The sequence below is a fragment of the Sceloporus occidentalis genome, unplaced genomic scaffold (genome assembly GCF_023333645.1).
Source record: "Sceloporus occidentalis isolate IW3139 unplaced genomic scaffold, rSceOcc1.0.p SCAF_82, whole genome shotgun sequence".
Lineage (NCBI taxonomy): Eukaryota > Metazoa > Chordata > Lepidosauria > Squamata > Phrynosomatidae > Sceloporus > Sceloporus occidentalis.
In genome coordinates, this window is record NW_028317062.1 from 2,228,138 (window position 1) to 2,248,363 (window position 20,226).

Below are 20,226 nucleotides of genomic sequence, written 5' to 3' on the forward strand. Positions count from 1 at the left end.
TCCAAAATGTACCCGTAATGGAAATGGTTTGTATCAGAAACAAATTAAGTCTTTGATATCCCCTTGTTCCTGGAGACTGAGATACTTCATTCTAAATTATGTTAAAGGTGCATAATCAGCACAGTTTCTAATTTTTCTAACTTTCTAATACACAATTGGAAAGATCCCCTGTGCTGCTGAATATCCAAACCCTTCCCAGAAATCAGGTAAAAGTTTTGCCCCATTAATAGTTTTGGCTGGGAATACAATGCAGGCACTGATAGGCTGTTGCCATGGAAACAAAAAAGCTTCTTTATTTTATTTTTTTTAATTATTTCATTATTAAACATTTACAGTAAAGAATAGGGTGACATATCTTGGTTACCATAGAGTACAGTTTTTTTTGTCCTGAGCTTAGTAATTAGACTCTCTCTTCCCTTTTGTCAAAAGCCACCTTGCAGGTCACCTTAATGATAACCAAGACAAGCCCTTAGGAGATGGAAGAATCCTGTCTGGTGGGTAAAGGGAATGCATTGATCATTCTTCTTAGGAAGACACTTTCAACCCAGTGAGCCCAATATAAAGCTACTTCCTACTAACATTCAATAAGAATGAATAACTGTTTCCCTATAGAGTTAAATTAACATAAAAAAGTTAAATCTATACAAATGTGAAGCAAGGTCAGTTATGACAGTTTGTCATGTTTGTAGGTCACATAAAAAAAGAAGAAACAGCCCCTTAATTAAAGGAGAAGGAAACATAGTAACCACTAACCAGTAACATGTTGCAATCAGAATAGATGAGAAGTTTTCTTGTCCTAGTTGCTGGGCAAGAGTAGAATCACAATGCTGGAGGAGGTGAGGGTCATCTTACCTTTTGTCCTGAGCTTAGAGGCACTTGGAGGGCAGTGAGAGTCTGTGCAGGGAGGGCAGGTAATGGGAATGGCTGGCAGGGTATGCATCTAGTTCATGGCTGTAGTGCAGACAAGGAAATGACAAGTGGCTCAGCTGTCAGATACCTCTGCCTGCTGCTGATCTTTACCACACTTAAGTCATTCAGGAAATGATCTGATGCTGGTGTGTGGGTGAAGGAGGTGCTGTGTTCAGGCACAGGAGGGGCAAGAAAAAAAATGAGATTAGAAAAGAAGCAGGAGACAAAGCATTACCTGCCCAGAGAGGGCGGACCCCAGAGACATTCATCAAGCAGGTGTATCCTAGTGGGAGGCAGGGCAGGGCTCTGCTGGGTCCTAAAGCCTATCACAAGAAAAGGAGCCATAGGCAGCAGGAGCAGCTGATTAGACAAGGAGGTACAGTAGGCTGAAAGGGAAGAGAAGAAATAATGACACACATTGGGGGTTTATTCACTAAAGCGAGAGTTGTGGTTTAAACTCCTTCACTTCAATACACACTGTGAAGGGGCGACCCCAGTGAGCTGCTCATGGATAACGAATAGTTAAATCACCGAAACAATTCCACTCTCACATTGAATTATGCACTATACAGGGCCAGATCAGTTCCTTTTGCTGGATATACCTGTCGGAGTTGCTGAAGTTATGCCCTTAACCCCACCCAAATGGAGTTTTAACCCTTTTAGTACCAGAGGTATATGCGGTTCATCCTTTTACAAACTAGTCTGGCACACACAAGGTTACGAAGTATGCTGTTTCTATAAAGAAAACCTTTTACGTATAAGTAGATCTTCCAACGCCTCCCAAAGTACATATGCATACGAAGTAATTCTGGTGCAAAACTGGAAAAGCCCACTTATCCTTTGAGCAGTCATCGGAATGGTGCAAACAGGAAGAACATTTTTTTCTTTATCACGCTTTTTTCATATGCTTTTTTCATTTTATCCTAACGATTTTAACCTGCTAAACTTTAGAATGCTTAGCTTACTTTACTGTGAGAATAGTAGATAAGTGGAACAGCCGCCCATCAGAAGCAAAAGAGGTTAACACAGTAAAGGAATTTAAACAAGTATGGGATAGGTTTATGACTATCCTGAATCTAAGACAAGACCAACCACTGATAAGGGTTTGAGTCGTTAAAGCAGGAAAAACAAGCACACTGGGCAGACTGGTTCTTATTTGTCTTCAGATTCTAGATTTCTTTGTTTCTAATGGTAATGCCTGGTGCTCAGAGTATTTGTGTCTTGAAACTTATGCGGAAATAGGTGTTTATTTATAATTGTACGTACAACATGTATGCAGAAAGGACTGTGGATGGATGTGTTTTATTTCTCGCAAAGGTGGTTTGTAACAAAATACAAGACAGAAAATGTAAACGTGAAACTATCCGTAGGGCAGGTCTAGACTGGGAATAAAATACCAGACCCATATGTCATAGTACCGTTATTGTGCACATATTTGTAGGATCCTAGACCTTTTTTTTTGGTTCAGTACCACCATGTTCACCCCCCTTAATTTCATCATAACCCCTAACATACTCATCCATATCATCATACTTAAGTACAGTTCTTGCCCAGTGGGAATAGAGCTCCTATTCAAAGTGGTAGAACCAGCCAATCACATGCATGGTAGCTGAATATAGCGATAAACTGCTGTTTCTTCTATTGAGTTCAATGTGAGTCCTTGGATGTATATGACTGACTACAGGACTGCAGATAAAGGAGGTTTATTAGAACAACATTAATTAACATATTTTTTTCAATATTGTACTACCTTAGTGTTTACTGTTTTTTAATATTCAAAGAATAATATATATTCCATGTGACTGCCTCTTTAATGCTCTCTGCTGGCTCCCTACATTGGTCGCTATTTTATTTATTTAAAAAATACAAAAATACAATTAACATATTCAGGTTCATGCCAATGTGCAAAGTAATATAATGAAACATGACAGCAATTTATAAAACATATGCATGTATCTATAAAAAAAAACCCATACAAATAGGATTTTTTGAGAGGAGGAACAATATTTGTGGGTGATCGCTTTTATCGGGCAAAGTTTCACTAGCTTTTGTGACCTCGGTAATCTCATCTTCTGTTCTGAAAAAGAGACCTCTGAGGTCCCAAAAATCTTATGTAACTTTACATCTTTCTGCAATGTAGGGCCAATAAAAGGTATCAACTTGGACTTAATATTCAATATTCCCTTGGATTTATATGACTATATCCATATTTCTCATTCAACCAATGAGGTGGTTTTACAGTTTATATGTGATTTTCCAAAATCTGGTGGCTGATACCTTAAAAAAAGCAAACAAACAATAAGATGTCACTCATCTGCATTGGAACTGTATACAAATATCACATAAGCCACACTAATCACACTCCAAAGCACCTCTTTTATTTTGACATATGTGGAAGCAAGTAAGACCGGATTGACCCATCTAGTCTGCTATTTCTTAAGACGTCAAACTTTACTTAGCCTTAGTTTTGTCCCATACCTCTTTAAAGTGCCACATTGTGTAAACAAAAACATTTTGTGGACTCTTTCCAGAATGTATATGCCTAGGGCCGGACTGGGGAAGAAAAGTGGCCCTGGCACTTTAAGGCCAGCAGGTGCTGAAAGACATCTGTCATGCTACATTCTACTTTGGATACACTGCATTGTCAGAGGTAAACATACGGGTCTCCTATTTTGTATTAAAATTGTAGCATTGTGTTGTCAAATATAAATCATCTTGGTATTTTCCACAGAGATCAACTGCTTTTCATATTTAAAAATATTAAGCAAAGCTTTTAGCTCCTATATGATCTGAAAGTGAAAGGAATATAAATTAATTTTCCAAACTTTCTTTACAATGACGTTTCCAAGTTTTACGTATTCTTGTAAAGACTTGGACATATTACTAATTTTGCTATTAAGCCTGGTTGAAGTTTTGCATATCCATGTATTTGTTATACAAAACGTGAAAGTTTCTGCAAATAAAGAAAATCAGTCATTATTTTTGGTTTGAGAAATGTTTTAATCATCTTGGAGACTGCGATATCTGAACTGAATGCCAACATGGTAGCTTGTCTTTTTTTTGCAACACACTTTCTTTGCAGGGCTGCTGGGTTGAGCAAAGGAAGAACAAACCTGAGGAGATTTAAAAGTTATAATAGTTACATGAAAAAACTTACACAAATGTTCCTTTAAAGGGACAACAATGCTAAGTTTTTTTATAAAGTCACTGTCCCTTTATCTTGCTATGCTGTGTTTAGGAATATGAGTGACTTTTTATTCTGTATGTGTGCATCTAGTTATTGAAACATTCATAGAAAACGTAAAATTTGTCCTTAAAAAAGCAGCCCTAATTTGGTGCAATCCAAATACCAGTCAGACTAAGAAAACCTCTCCCTTATATAAATATATTACACATACAATTTAGAATATCTCAGAGGCCGTCTACAGCCGCACCTTGTTACTCACAAAGATGGCAGAATGCTAAATTGGGTAATTTTAAGCTGCATTATCTTGGCCAAAGACAGGGAGGCTGTTGTCATTTTCTTATATTTACACTACAAGTTAAAATTAAAATCACTGATTCTTAACAATCTTTCTTTTGTAATCAGTGAATTTAACAATACCATTGAAAATGACATATACAAAACAGACATTACCACATGCTGAGAAAAACATGACATCTGGCACCCCACTTACCCACATGAAATCAAAACATTTGGGGCATTGACTATATTAATGGGTATTGTAAAAATCTCCCAAATTCATTAATGCTTTCACTCATTCACACAATTTATCCACACATTAATTCATACTCTCACTCATTCACACAATGCATCGACACATTAATTCATTTATTCTCTCACTCATTCACACAATGCATGGACACATCAACCGCTCTCCCCCCCTTTCTCTCTATCTACCCCCTCTTCCCCCTTCTCACCATCTATCCCGTCTTCTTACTATCTACCCCTTTTCTCACTATCTACCCCCTTCTCACTATTTACCTTCCCCGTTCTCACTATCTACCCTCTCCCTCTCCCCCCTTCTCACTATCTACCCACTATCTGCCTCAGTGTGCGCTGCTTCACTGCTGAGCACCGGTATATGACTTCATATTCCGGCGCTCAGCATGAAATGCCGGCACCTCGACCAAGACACTAAAGAGAGAAAGAGAGAGGCGTTGCAGAGGAGAGTGAAGGGTGCCGAGCGGTTGCTGAAAATCTATTCCTGAGCGACCCTTTCTCTCCTCCGTGTTAATCAGTGCTTTCTTGCGGTGGTTGGACAAAAAAGAAAGGTGGCGTTTCAATTGGGGGGGGCACACGGAGGGGCACAGCATGCTGTTGGGGGGCCATAACCTCCTCTCCCCCCCCTGCCGACGCCACTCCGAGATGCAGCTGAACAAGTTTGGCTGGATTTCTCTGCCATGACACATAACCTGTTCTAAAACTTCTAGGCAACACCGTGTTGGTGAAAAAAGGAAGTTATTGCCTTGGCTAACGTTGAATTGACGTTGCATTGATGGCCAAATGGCTCTATGATGTGTCCAAATGCTCCTAATGAAATACTCTGGGGTGTCTTTTCTAAAATATGTGCTTTTGTATTTTTAAATGGGGCAAAAGTTCAGGTTTGAAAACGGTAGCGGGAATGTTCTGATTCGTTCCAAAACCAAAGAAATCCTATGCATATGGGTTGTTTCTGTAATGTGCATAGTCACCTGAACAAGCTTACCTGGGTTTCTCTGCAATATAACATAACCTGTGCAAAAAATCCTAAGGAAGACCTTTGGTGTAAAAAGTCTTGCGTAGAAATTATTGCTGTGGCTACATTTTGCAGTGATAGGTGGCCAAATGGATGCATGAAAAGTGTCCAAATGCTCCTAGTCATTAGGGTATGAAAACCCCCTGGGCCTGAAGGGGTTAAATACAGTTTGCTCAACTTCCAGTATAAAAATATGCCATTATTTAAAGGGAGTTCTACTCCTTTCAATTAGTAAAACACTAGTATTTAATGTTAGTATGCTTTGTAATGCCTCCAGTGAATTTTATTGCATACAAATAGATGCACACATTATTTTTTTTTACTTGAGTTAAAAAATGATAGTTATGTCCCATTTTATCCTACCTGAAAACATTGCAAGCTGAGATCTTACTGCACTGTGGTGAGTTTGAGCCGCAGAACTCACAAGGCCATAGAGTTGGACACCAGAGCAGGCATGGCAGTCGTGTCCTGTATAGCATAACGCAGAAATAATAATAATGATCCAAGTATAAACAGCAATATCAGTGAGATTTGGTAGACATAAATTTGGTAAACATTTGTTGCTACAGTGATTATGCCGTTCTTTGTACCAAAAAAACTCTTTATACATCTACATTCTGTGTATGAATCCCCTCTTGAGAAGACAACCTCTATAAAAGCAAAGTCATTAAGCGATCTCTGTTCTGTAGTTTTTGGCAGATTGAAACAAGACTGCGGTCGTCAGATTACCAGGACTGCTTAGCCCTATAGCATCCATCCAGATATTAGTAGAATATCTTTACTCTTCCTGAAGAGGACAACAGACACAAATATGTGTCGCCACAGCTTTATTGAACACAAATTCTCCGCCTGGCTACCTTGAGGACATTAATCATCCAGCTGAGGCCTATTTAGTGCATGAGGCAGTTACACTGAACAAAAACACCAAGAGCTCAAAACCAATGTGGCAAATGTCCCTAATGGCTCGGTTTCTCCCAATTTCTGCAATTGTGGATACCATGTAGTCCTTTTAGGTGCTGGCAAGGTGACCACAAACCACAGATGTGACTAAACAGGATATTAATTTGTATTCTTCACTAAGGAATTGACTAATTAACCACTGCCAGCTGATGGTCAAGCACATCAGGCAGGTACTTCCATCATATTCACTAAGAGTTTTAAACCAGTTGCATTTGCTACCACTGGCAGTGCTATGTGTATATATGTGTATAAGGGCAGCGTATGTGTATATATGTGTGTGTGTAAAGGCAGTGTATGTGTATATGTGTGTGTAAAGGCAGGTGTGTGTAAGGGCAGTGCATGTGTATGTGTGTGTGTGTAAAGGCAGGTATGAACTGTAGTTAACAGCAGATGATGTGACAGGTGTTAGTTGTGAATTACAACTCCCACGATACCTAGTCATCGTGGACACCTGGCAGGCTGAGCATCATATGAATTGTAATTCACAGCTAACATCTGGAGATTTATCTACTGTTAACTGCACTTCCTATGATGCTCAGCCAGCATCATGGAAGTAGTATGTCTAAGCCTCATGTGAATTCAATTCACTGTGTTGGTTATTTTTAATATGCATGACTGTGCTGACAAAAATGAAACGTGTTTTAAGTGGCGACGCAAGCACGACATTGTAAAGTGCAATTGCTTGTATTGGTGAGTTCCGCGAGAGTGATTAAAAAAAAAAGTATCCCTCTTTCACATTTTGAGATGTTGGGAGGTATGTATTTGTGCGTATAATGTATGTACAAGTGTAGCCAGGGATTGCTATCCATGAGGGACTGTTTGTGTTCATTGCCATAGTGATGCCTCCAACATGTTGGAGTTGTACAGAGTAGCAGATGGTTGTGGAAATATTATTTTACATTATGTTTATATGAGTTTTAATACAGTCTGCAGTACTTCTGATTTCATATTAAATACATATACCAATTAAATTAAAGAACTCCCTATAAAAAATGAAACATTCTCTCTTGTCTGTAGTAGAATAACATGAGTGTTCTGTTACCAGAATTACTGATATTCTGTGCCATTGGCGACCTCTTCATCCTGTGCTTGTGTTTTGTAAATTTGTGGCAGAGAGGCAGGTATGACAGGGTGAATGAATAATTAACTTGTACTAGAAGAGTGTTTAAATCCAATAGACAAGCTACTGTAGCTCAAATTGCTGAAAAAGTTAATGCTGGTTCTGATAGAAAGGTTTCAGAACACACAGTGCATCGCAGTTTGTTGTGTATGAGGTTGTGTAGCCACAGACCAGTCAGGGTGCCAATGCTGTCCCCTGTCTGCTGCTCAAAAGCACCTACAATGGGCACCTGAGCATTAGAACTGGACCACGGAGCAATTGAAAAAGATGATCTGGTCTGGTGAATCACGTTTTCTTTTACATCACGTGGAAGGCCAGGTGCATCTGCCATCACTTACCTGGAGAACACATGGCACCAGGACGCATCTATGGAGGACTTAAAGGATCTGCTGCTAACGTCTCGGTGCCAGATACCACAGCACAACTTCAGAAGTCTAGTTGAGTCCATGCCTCAATGGGTCAGTTATCAGTTATGGCTGATCTGTGTATAGATTTTTAATACTAAAAATGTCAGGCAAAAATATTTTCCAGCTGTTTGATTCCCTAAAAAGTGAGTGTTCTATTTCTAAAAAAATTGCCCCTCCATCATAATTATACCCTTTGATGTAACAGCTATATCACCTCGCTCAGCATATGGCTAGGTGCCAGCTGGCTGGGGCTGGGGTAAACTGTAGCTGAGTAACTGGGGAGCTACCTGTTAGCTATGTCCGTTGCACAATGCATACTTAGTAGTATACTTTAGATTTATCTGGCAAAATAAACAAATACTAGATATTGCATTGTAAGCTTCCCATTATTATCTTCAATTATCCAATATTAAACAGATTTAGATCTCCTAATCTGGGTGGAGCTCCCTCTTAATTAAAAGAGAAAATATGCTTAGAATATGCTAAAAGAAAAGCAACGCTGCCAATAAGTCTTTGATTGTCTGTTTTCATTATAACATAATCCTGTTCTACACTTAAACATAGGCCATGTAAGATAAATTACTGTGCTTTGGTAATTATATCATAGGATCAACTGCATCCTCTAATGCCATTGTGTCTAATTTAGGCTTTCATGAAGGAAAAGGTTGACTAAGATTCAAAAGCATGTTAATCCTGAAGGCAATGTATAAAAATAGAATATAGTATGTGGGACTTCTGTAGTAAAGTGATTATTCATTTTAAGCTTTAGAAATAATTGTAGATTTATTGTTCTATAGTACACAGCTAACCATCTGGAATAGAAACACCCAGGCACTTTTAAGGCCAACGGACATCTAATGATGTATTTGTGGCCAATGGCTGGGTATACCAAAGCTGAGTGCAGGCCCAGACTGGCCGTCTACCACACCTGCCGCTGGCCGAGAGTACCACACACTCAGCCGCCCAGCCAGACGTTACTTGAGCATAACAACATACCGTTTTGGCAGGGCAAACAGTGATGTATTTACCTTTGGGGCGGCCATAGTTCTGACCTTGAGCAGAGCTTCTGCGATCACAAGTACAATAAAAGGACATGCACATATATTTTTTTTGCATATTTAGCTTATATGTAGGGTACCTGGCAATACATTTTGCTACAGCTGAGTGTCACCTTTCCCAGCCACACTTCAGACTTCAGTACTAGCCTGCTCTGACATCAGCCGCTCATATGCGAAGCATTGTCAACATTTTTTGGAAATCCATGGCGTATATATAAGGACATTAGACACTATTGGCAGCATCCATGTTTACCTGAATAAATTGCGCTCCAGTTTGCATGTGACATAATATCTGCAGTGTTCTGATCTGGAGACTTCAGAAGCAAATGACGATCATGGATAGATGAGTATGTGAAACATAGACACCTTTTAGGACTTGCTGATATATATATATATATATATATATATATATATATACACATAATAGATTGCATTTTAACTATAAAATGGTGCATGTTTGGCTGTTTCATTGTATGAGTTTACATATCCACCCCCCATCAATTCAATTACCTTCAACTGGCTTCTGCTGACTGAGAGGTCTATGCTTTGGAAAATATAAAAGATTGCGTCAAAATATTGTTAAGTCGTATAAATCAACTGTACCTGGCTCTGTGTTCCTCTTCAAAATTTTTGAGCAGAAAGTTTTTTTATGAACTTAAATATGTAAATATTACATTAAAAAAACTCTTAATTTTTGTACTTAAAAATCAAATAAAAGATGCCTTACATAGACATACAAATTCTTTATAAGATATACCTCTTGTTATGTAGTGTTTGGCCATTATACAGTAACCCTAAGCCTTACCCAAAATCAATAAATAATGATAAGAGGCATGCTAAAAAAAGTTTCATGTTTCATATGAAAATTGGACCAGTGTTTTAGAAATGGTATTGCGTAATTATTATTAGAATTACTATAATGTTCTTGCCCTCCTCCCTCCATGTCATCTATATACATTTTTATCAGTAATCCTATATACAACCCAATGATTGTAACCTTCCATATTCATTATCCTAGAAGTCAGAAGTAATCATTTATTTTATCCTGTTGTTGATAAGTTCCAATAACCAAAAATACTTACACTGAAGAATACTGCATATATGATAAGACTTTATCATCAGAGACATTCAACACTAAATCTTGCATGAATTTTTTATGAATCATGGTTAAAGGGCTGCTGGGTCGTTTCCAGACCTCTGACATGGCAATTCTAAGAAGGAAAATACCACTACTTCCTATGTAATGAGTGCTCAAGAAATTAAACTTAATTAGCACATACAAAAATAGCTATGGTACAGGGCGTCAAAAAGCATTTGTAACAGGGATTAAGAATTTCATGAAATATCTATTTCCCTATTGGGCTTGTTCCTACAAATGATAAAATGGAAAACTAGAATGAGATGCTGTCAAGAGGAATTTATGAGAAGTTTGTTATTGAAAAGTAATCTAGAGGTGCTGTCCCACTTAGACATTTTATTTTTTCCTGTGGAGGTCTGCATAGCATCAAAACATATTTTTTAAGAATTATTTTCAGTTTCTATAGCAACAATTTATCAATGTCTGCTTTTGTGCCACATGATAAATAAGTGTTCCCAGCAAATAAATATGAATAATACAAATAATACATTATTTATGAATTTTGTGTATTTAAAAGCCCTAGGAATAATGACAAATGTAGTTACAAAACTGTTACATTTGGTTGTTCTTTTTCATTCGGAGGGGTGTCGTGGGGGTTTGGGATGCATCACTAGGAAATAACTGTGTAACAATAAGTTATATAGAAATCCAAAGATAAGAAATCCCTGTATCACGTAATGTGTCAATGTTCAAAGTTATATAGGAGCAGACTTCAATAGCATTACCGTAAAGAATCAGCTCCGTGTGGTGTTTGAGCAGAGAAAGTAACCCAAAATATCACATAACTGACAACAATGGCGGCCTCCAGATCTGAAGATACAGGAAGTTTATTGGAACAGAGTAAGTTAGAACAACATTTTGTCAATGCTGTCTTCCATTATTGTATGCAGAACAGTATTTTTTGCTCAAGTTGATTGGGTTTTTTTTTTCAATAGAAGGTCCCATTTGAAGCATCAATGTCTGCTAGAGCAATGTATAGCATCTATAAAATGCCAGCTTATCGTTTGTTTTTAATGCCAGTTCCACTTTATAAATTACAAAATTACAAAAAACAATAATGCTGTAAATCCACTTTAGGTATTCCAGAAAGACTAGTCATGTCAGCTACTTGTCACAGGATTGCTATTATAATGCTTCACCCCTTTGATGAAAGCCGACAGGTTACATTTTATTTATAGAGGTTCCTGTGGCATTGGAGCACATTAGTGCAGGAATTTAATTTATGCCACTGATCTTTGTTCCGCTTAATTACGAGTGTCTCAAAATATTTGGATTGTGCTAAAGACACCAACCAACATTCTTTTTCTCCTGTCATGACATATCCTACACTCCACCCTGCTCGCTTGACTTCCATAACTTGCTTGTGCCCCACAACACCAAAACGAATGGGCTGTCTATATGTGCGTTCCCATTGTGAGCATATGCTCGCTAAACGTATTTTCATATGCCAAGAGCTGAGAAGCTGACAGGTCCACCTTACGTCCCATGCTTTTCAATAATAAACTTGAAGTTGATAATGTAAGATTCAGCTATAGATGAAAAATGACACCTAGCAATGAAAAGGTTAAGTGAAACCAATTGTGACTGTATGTGCGTAACACAGGTCACCTAGATAGTAAGACTCAATTTAACCTGTCAATGAGGCATAGTCACCGTGTAAGAGAAAAGGTAAATAGGTGTGTCTGATTGTCCTTAATAATGACACGTTAGTGAAGCATGATGAGAAAGTTCCAATGGCGTCTTCTCGTGTATTGCGAAACAATATTCCTTTCTTTCGTTTGCTGTGCCTTGGGGGGGATTACTAAACTATTCTGGGTCTTGTCCAAAGGAAAAACCTTTTATTTGAAGGATTAATGTGCACCTGCCATAATACGCAAGGTGAAGTGTCAGATGATAGACCGTAATATTTCACATATGCATTGTGCTAGTCATTTTGATAGCAAATGTTTTGTTGAGGTCTGCGGATGTTCAAGCCTGCGCATCCCACCCGGCAATCCTTCTCTCCAGAGTTATTTTGGGGGTCAGAAATCTTTCTTCTTAAAGACACAATCTAATTATTATTCAGAAAATTAATTAGATGACCAAATTTTTCTTATATAAAATTAAATAAACCTGTGTATTTAATTTGTGTTTTTTCAAGAGGCAACATTTTGGTTGTAGCTCAATCTTGTCTGTTGAAAGATAGCTAGCCATGCTTCCAAGAGGAATTATTGCAGTTCCCTCACCATGGGGTGTTTTTTTTTTAGAACAAAAAGCACCAGGTCACTTGATCAGCCAAAGTTATGTGTGTTTAGATTTTAGAAAAATATTGATGGCCTTCAACTGCAGCCCTTGCCAGGTTGTCTGTAAAAGGAACATGGCTGCCAGCGTAAAGTGACTCTACAAAATATAAACATTAAACCATACTGGAGTGAGCGATGACCTAGTATGCGTAAATCATGAGATTGGATCCCAAGGGATCACTTCATAGGGTTAAAATTCTCCTATAATGATTCAGCGTCTGACTTTGCCAATTGACAACGAGATAGACGCAGTATGCCACATTTCCAAACTTTAAAGCACGTATTTCCATTTAACCCCTTCGTGACAATTGCCGGTCCGGGCACGTCACTGAAAATCGTGACGATTATGACAATTGACGTGCCAGGACCGGCACGTCTTTAAACGGGTGAAAAAATCGATCCGTGATCGATTTTTTCACTCAAACGGTGTTGCTCTAATGCCTCGACATCGAGGCATTGAGCAACACCAAAAAAAACATTCCCGCCCCCCCCCGATCGCTCCTAGGAGCAAAAAAAAAAACATGTTTGAAAGACTGCACGTCTTTCAAACATGGCGGCGCCCGCCGCCGAAAAACGGGTTTAGGAAGCGATCGCGAGTCGCTTCCTTTGCTTAGCTGGTGTTGCTAAGATGCCTCAGTATCGAGGCATCTTTGCAACACCTGTTTAGCAAAGGAAGCGACTCGCGATCGCTTCCTAAATGCTCAACTTACCTTCCCGGTGCCGGTGTCTTCGAAACACACGCGGTGTTTCAAGATGGCGGCGCCCATCAAGCCGGGGGGCGGAGCCTGCTGACATCATCGGGGGGGTGTTGCTGGATGTCATGGACATCCAGTGAATAACACCCCTAGTGGTCAGATCACTCATAAGAGTGATCATGATTTGATAAATCAAAGGCAATGTTTTCTAAACATTGCCTTTGATCAGTATTGGATCTGCCCCCCTCCTTCACTTGCTTCTAGTGAGGGAGAGAGACAGATCGGTGTGTTCCCTAATAAAAATATATATATATTGATCCAAAGGCTCTTATAAGAGCCACCCATATAATATTAACCCCTTCATTGCCATTGATCACTGCATAAACAGTGATCTTGCATAGTGGCAATTGTTTTTGGGTTTTTTGTTTTTTTTACATGTTTTTTTACTTTTTTTAGTTTTTTTTACTTTTTTTTAGGTTTATTTTTTTTTTTATTATAGCCATTAACCCTTTCCTTCCCCACTATTTTTGCTGCAATTCTTACCATGCAGCGGTATACGGCTGAGGAGGCGTATGCCTTTTTGGCCACAGATTCTGAGGCCACTGATACAGCGTCAGATTTTGACGTTGGTCAGTTCACAGATACATCTAGTGATGTATCTGTGGCTGTTAGGACGCCTACCACACGTAGTCGTGGCAGTGCACCAGAGGCATGGGTAGCGCCTAATAGGTACAAGCCAGCTATCCCTCCTTTTTCTGGAATTCCTGGCATCAATATTGATGTTACAGGATTCACTCCACTGCAATTTGTGCAGGTTTTTTTGGGAGACGATGTCTTGGGAGACATTGTCACACAAACAAACATTTATGCCCAGCAGCACCGTGCTGCTAGCCCTAATTCTTTTTGGGCAAAACAGCCATGGACTCCCATTGACGTGCCAGAATTTCTTAAATTCTGGGCACTCACAATGTTAATGGGCATTATAAAAAAGCCCTCCATCCGCTCCTACTGGAGCACCAGCCCCATCTTTAGTACCCCCATTTTTGCCCAAACTATAACTAGGCAAAGGTATGAAATGATTCTTCGTTTCATGCATTTTAGCGACAACAGCCTGTGCCCCCCTAAGGAGGACCCCCAGTTTGATAGGCTGTACAAAATCCACCCCCTGATTACCCATCTCGCTGCCAGGTTTCCAGAGGTTTATACACCTGGAAAAAATATCTGCGTGGATGAATCCCTAATGAAATATAAAGGAAGGTTGGGATTCAAGCAGTATATTCCTTCCAAGCGCTCTAGGTATGGAGTGAAGGTGTATAAGCTCTGCGAGAGCGAGACAGGATATACTCATGCCTTCCGGGTATACGAGGGTAAGGATAGCTACCTTGACCCTCCAGGTTGCCCAGATCATCTGGGCACCAGTGCCAAGATTGTTTGGGACCTAATATTCCCCCTTATGAACAAAGGCTACCACTTGTATGTAGATAACTTCTATACAAGCGTCCCTTTGTTCAAGCTGCTGTATTGTTTCGATACGGTAGCTTGCGGTTCTATAAAAAAGAACCGCTTGGGTTTCCCACAACGCCTGGTACGAACCCGGCTAGGAAAGGGGGAGACCTCAGCTCTACGCCAAGAGGAGCTTTTGGCATTGAAGTTCAGGGACAGAAAAGAGGTGTGCATGCTGAGCACCATCCACGATGAGAGAACCGTGGAGGTTTCTGTCCGTGGCAGAGCTGGGGTCACTACAAAGCCAGTGTGCATCAGGGCCTATAACAAGCACATGGGTGGAGTTGATCTGTCAGATCAACTCCTACAGCCCTACCTCATTATGAGGAAGACAAAGGCCTGGTACAAGAAGGTTGCAATTTATCTAATGCAAATTGCAACCTATAACGCTTTTTTGCTGCACAAAAAAGCAGACACTGGGCTGAAGCTGTCTTTTTTGCAGTTTCAGCTCGAAGTAATTTCAGGTATCTTGTACCGTGATGCACCTGGTCCCCAAGTAGTGATGGGAACCAACAGAATTGGGGCTACCCATTTTATTTTTAAAATCCCCCCTACAGCAAAGAAGCAGAATCCCCAAAAGAGATGCAGGGTATGCTACAGCAGGGGGCAAAGAAAGGACACCACATTTTACTGTCCAGATTGCCCTGGAAAACCTGCACTCTGTGTCGGTGACTGCTTCAAGCTGTATCACACAGTTTCCCATTTTTAATTTTTTTTTTGTTCCTGCTCCATTTTTGTATTTTTTTTTTATTTTTTGTTACATTTACTGTTTTTTAGCTTTTATTTGCTCCACCATTTTTAAGCGTTTTTATTTGCACTGTCAAGTGACCCCTGTGTCCATTCCGTGGCATGAGGGACCACTTAAGGTGCTAGATCAAATCCCTTCTTGGAGATAGGCCAGGCTTTCTTGTAACCTGTCCCTACTGATAGTTGGGTACAAGCATTTTTCTTTACCCAGATGTAAAATTCCTACTGAATTTGAATTGCTCATGTTCCAAATGTGGCCCTTTTGCCCCCAAACAATCTGACAAACCCATGCATGTGGGGTATCAATGTACTCAGGAGATGTTGCTGAACACATATCGGGGTGTTGTGGGACAGTGACATATACCAGGAGCTGTAATTTCACACCTGAAGTACAAAGTATGTGAAAAAAACACCAAAAACAATTACTATCCCAAACTTTGACAAGGGTTGGTGGTAGGATTAGTGCATGGAAAGGGTTAAACTATCAGCATCTAAAATACCCTGGGGTGTCTAGTTTTCAAAAATATATGGTTTGGTGGGGTAAATTTAATTTGCTGGCTTCAAAGATGCCCCAAATACCACATAGAGACAGAATTACCAGATTCAGAGAAAAATGGTTTTGAATTAGCAAAACTCTACTTGTACTTATTGCCCCATAACGTGTAGAAGAAAGCAAAAAAACATAAAAACATTGGGTATTTCTAAACTCGGGACAAATAGTAGAATCTATTTAGCAGGTTTTTTCAGTAGTTTTTTATGATGAATAAAAGATTTTTCAAATAAAAGTGAGAAAATGTGTTTTTTTTTCAATTTTTCGTCATATTTTATTATTTTTATTATAGGAAATTACATCATATGAAAAAAATTTTGGTGTCTGAAGAAAGCCCTTCTTGTCCTGAAAAAAACAATATATAACTTGTGTGGGTTTAGTAAATGGGTTAAGAGAAAATTACAGCTAAACACAAACACCGCAGAAACGATAAAACAGCCATTGTCACGAAGGGTACAAAAAGTAAAATCAGCCTTTGTCACGAAGGGGTTAATGAATTGACATCTTAAGTTTTTAATAACAATAATAATAAGGTATTAAAAATAGATTTCATTACATTGATATGATAGTACTGGCATTGATTCTAGTATTTAGTCATCTTAATAGGTCAGGTGTAAGGTTACTTATGTGTGCGTACTGTTTCTTGGTATGCAGAATGACAACCGAATTTTGTATAATGAAAGCAGGCAAACTGGAACCAAGGTCCTCTTGCTTACGTAGCGTAATCCCTTTCTTCGGGTGTGTCAGACGTTTTCTTTCCAAGTATTAGCTTTAAGCGGTACACGCTCTGTTTATAGATCACATGATTCATGCCAGTTCCTGGCAAATAACTAAATAACATAGAAGAATGCCTTAGCAGTAATTACCACATTGTGTATTTTGTAAACGTTTACCTAATACATTAGATGCCTATATACACATTGTAAAAACATAACTGGAAACAATAAATAATTAGGATATTAAATGCCAGTAAAAACGACCTAAATAATAAAGTAGAAAAAAATATCTTTTTTTATTACATTATTGAAAGGTAGTATTTTATTCTTTTTTTTAGATATACAATATTTTTTTATGGGTAGTTTTTCTGCTAGTTTGGCACCTATATGGGTGCCGCAGTATGGGCTATGTATAATGAGCAGGTCTGGTGCAAAATGGTAAAATTGGAGCAACATCCATGTCAACGAACTGCATATTCATTCTTAACGTGCAAGATCTTTATATGTAACCACCAGTGCACTTGGACAACCATATACGGTGTTAACCAAGCTATATAAAATGCCAGAATACCACCGATCAATGTAGAATAAAATAGTTAATATATGTGTATAATTTCAAATTAATCTACTACAGCACAAATTAAACACACAATCTCATGACCAGTGTACTTGGAAAACTATTCAAGAGATTAGAAGCATCAAAAGCAACATTACTTGAAATTATTTATAATGTCTATACAATTGTCTTCACAGGGATTGAGGAACATTATGCAAAACAAGCCGAACAAGGGTGTGGGTATTTCTTTAGCCCGTGATTACAGTTCTTCTGGAAGATCTTGGAATGGAATGTCTTCTCTCCCTACACCGGTTTTGTGTCTTTCTTATCTCGGTGCAGGTGCTTTTTTTTTTTTTTATTGCCATATGTCTAAATGTTTCTCTTTAAGATGGCCTAATACCATATTACCTGTTCCCAACCCTCTGCATTATCTCAGATTACACAGTACTGCACAGTCATTACAATGCAAAATTGCAAGAAATGTCTAAATTGGCTTTTTTGCAGAAAACAAAATTGTCAGGTTGCAAAGTTTTAGTTCCATTAGTTCGGAGCAGAAAATGTGCAGTGCCAAACACATGTTTTGAGACATGGTGTACTTACCATGAGTTACACCCGACGACGTACGTGAAGGGCGAGAATCTTCAGACCACAGAGTTGACAGGGATCTGCAGCTCCGGAGCTGCAGCTTTTCTTTAAAGCATGTGATTTATTTATTAACATTTTAAAGAACTGATGTTAAAGTACTCATAAAGTACTTTCATATGCATTCTTCTTTGATGAGACTTTCAGGAACATTAAACTGTCCCTTTATATAATTAAAAACAGACTCTTCCTATCTCAAAAACATTAACATGTCATTGAGAACTATCTTTGTCAGAGTACACTGATCAGTGCCCTGTTGCTCAGCATATCATGATGTACGTGTTTGATGGATTTCACCTAGCTATATAAATAAAAGATAATAATAATGATAATAATAATAATAACTCCAAGCTCAATCATTGAAGGAAATCGGGGGGGGGGGGGGCGACACTAATGCTTTTAATCTCGCACTTTCCATAAGTATATTCATCTCCTCTGAGTTGCTTTAAGATGACACATGACAGAGTTTGGCTAGACTATACTCCCTGGAATTTGTGTTATTTGTGCTAAATAAATCAAGTATTTTCATCTACTGCAAACCTTGATACTAAATAAAATGTATATGTGGCCTACAACCAAAACTGTATATGAGATTTTTCTTTTCTAATGTGTCCAATTTAATGGTGCAACCACTAACATGGGGCATCATAGTATCTAACATAGTCCTTATTTCTCTATATTTATATTTATTATTTTATACAGAAATTTGTTTTAGTGTTCACCTTCATGTACTGAGAACACATGGCTGGTAATTATAGCAACATTGCAATTTCCTCTATAGTGGAATATCTAGTCCTACCAGCAAATGACGGAAAAATACCTATCTTTAGAATACCCATTCTACATCTTCTCCTAAGGGACGTAGGAGCCTAGTTACTGATGCCCTGAGACAAACCAGAAAAGAGTTTCATTGGTTTGAAACACTATATATATATATATATATATATATATATATATATATATACATATATATATACTGTATATATAATGTGACTCAAATGAACCAAAACCCTGAATTACATCTATGTAAAAAATAATGTTTGGTTCAAGTGCAAATCACATATTGCTAGACTTTTTGAACTGTATTACTCCCCGGGTTGTCAATATGGGCCTGGTCTTATTAACTCAATCTAATCTTTATATAAAATTACAGTCAGTGCTGGACCAACTACAAATGGCATAGTGTCATACTTTCTTTTTTTAATGAATACACCACACTGCCCATTGTCATCTACACTGAAGAACTCAAACCCTCAGACAACCTCTTATGTTAACTATTAACGGTATTCTCAAGGACATGACACACACTCACATACACCGCTAAGCCGCTGCTTTGTAGTCCAGCATTGACACACACATATTTAAAAAAAAATCTTTATTTTCACAGTTTTTATATGCCAAAAAGAGAGAACAATGTTTCAAGATGTACATGAACATACATAAACATATCTCCATTTGCTGTTCTTTACATCATAAAACAGGCAGAGATAAGAAGCATAAACACACATTATACCATTTTAGTAATACTAGCAATAACAAGAATCAAAGTGATAACAACACGGGTGTCAATATGTAAGACAAAAACTGCTGCCAAGACCACTGCAATATACCAACATGTAGATAGTACAGGACCACCAACCTCATATGTCCCCTACCAGATCTGAGTGGATGCAGGCGTCAACCAGGGGACCCCAACTGTTTAAAAGGATTTAGTGGTGGGTTTAGAAGTCTCAGGGCCCAGGTGCGAGAATCTGTTAAGGCCCCTCCCCCCAAAACATGATTTTTCCTCAACAATTTTTTCAACAAATTACATATTGAATCATATCTGTCAACCCACTCTGGCATATAGGGGTTAAAAGGCATATCATGGGACAGAGTGGCATATAGGGGGGTATAAGGCATTTCTGGAGGCAGAGTGGCATATACCCCTATATGCCACTCTAGACTTGTGCATTTGTATTCGGGCGAACATGAAAACAAACAGGAAGGGTGCGTTTTCGTTGTTCAGCCGAATACTGAACATACGAAAATGGCGGCAAAACGTATACGAAGGCGAAGACACACAACACGAAGAACCTTCGGCTTCGCTTACTAATCTCCCTGGTCCCTTACCCATGTGTCCTACCTTATCTACGCAGCATCGCAGGGGTTAACGGAAGTGGAAATCCATAGGTTTGCTGTCAGGAGTTAAAGGGCCACGTGAG

General features: G+C 38.7%; 1 non-coding gene across 1 annotated transcript; it reads left to right on the forward strand.

Moving 5' to 3' along the window:
• The first annotated feature begins 15,623 nt into the window (after positions 1-15,623).
• LOC149285253 (small nucleolar RNA SNORA35) lies at positions 15,624-15,753 on the forward strand. The gene has a single exon (XR_016277778.1). It is a non-coding gene; the product is annotated as a small nucleolar RNA SNORA35 (small nucleolar RNA).
• Positions 15,754-20,226: the final 4,473 nt, after the last annotated feature.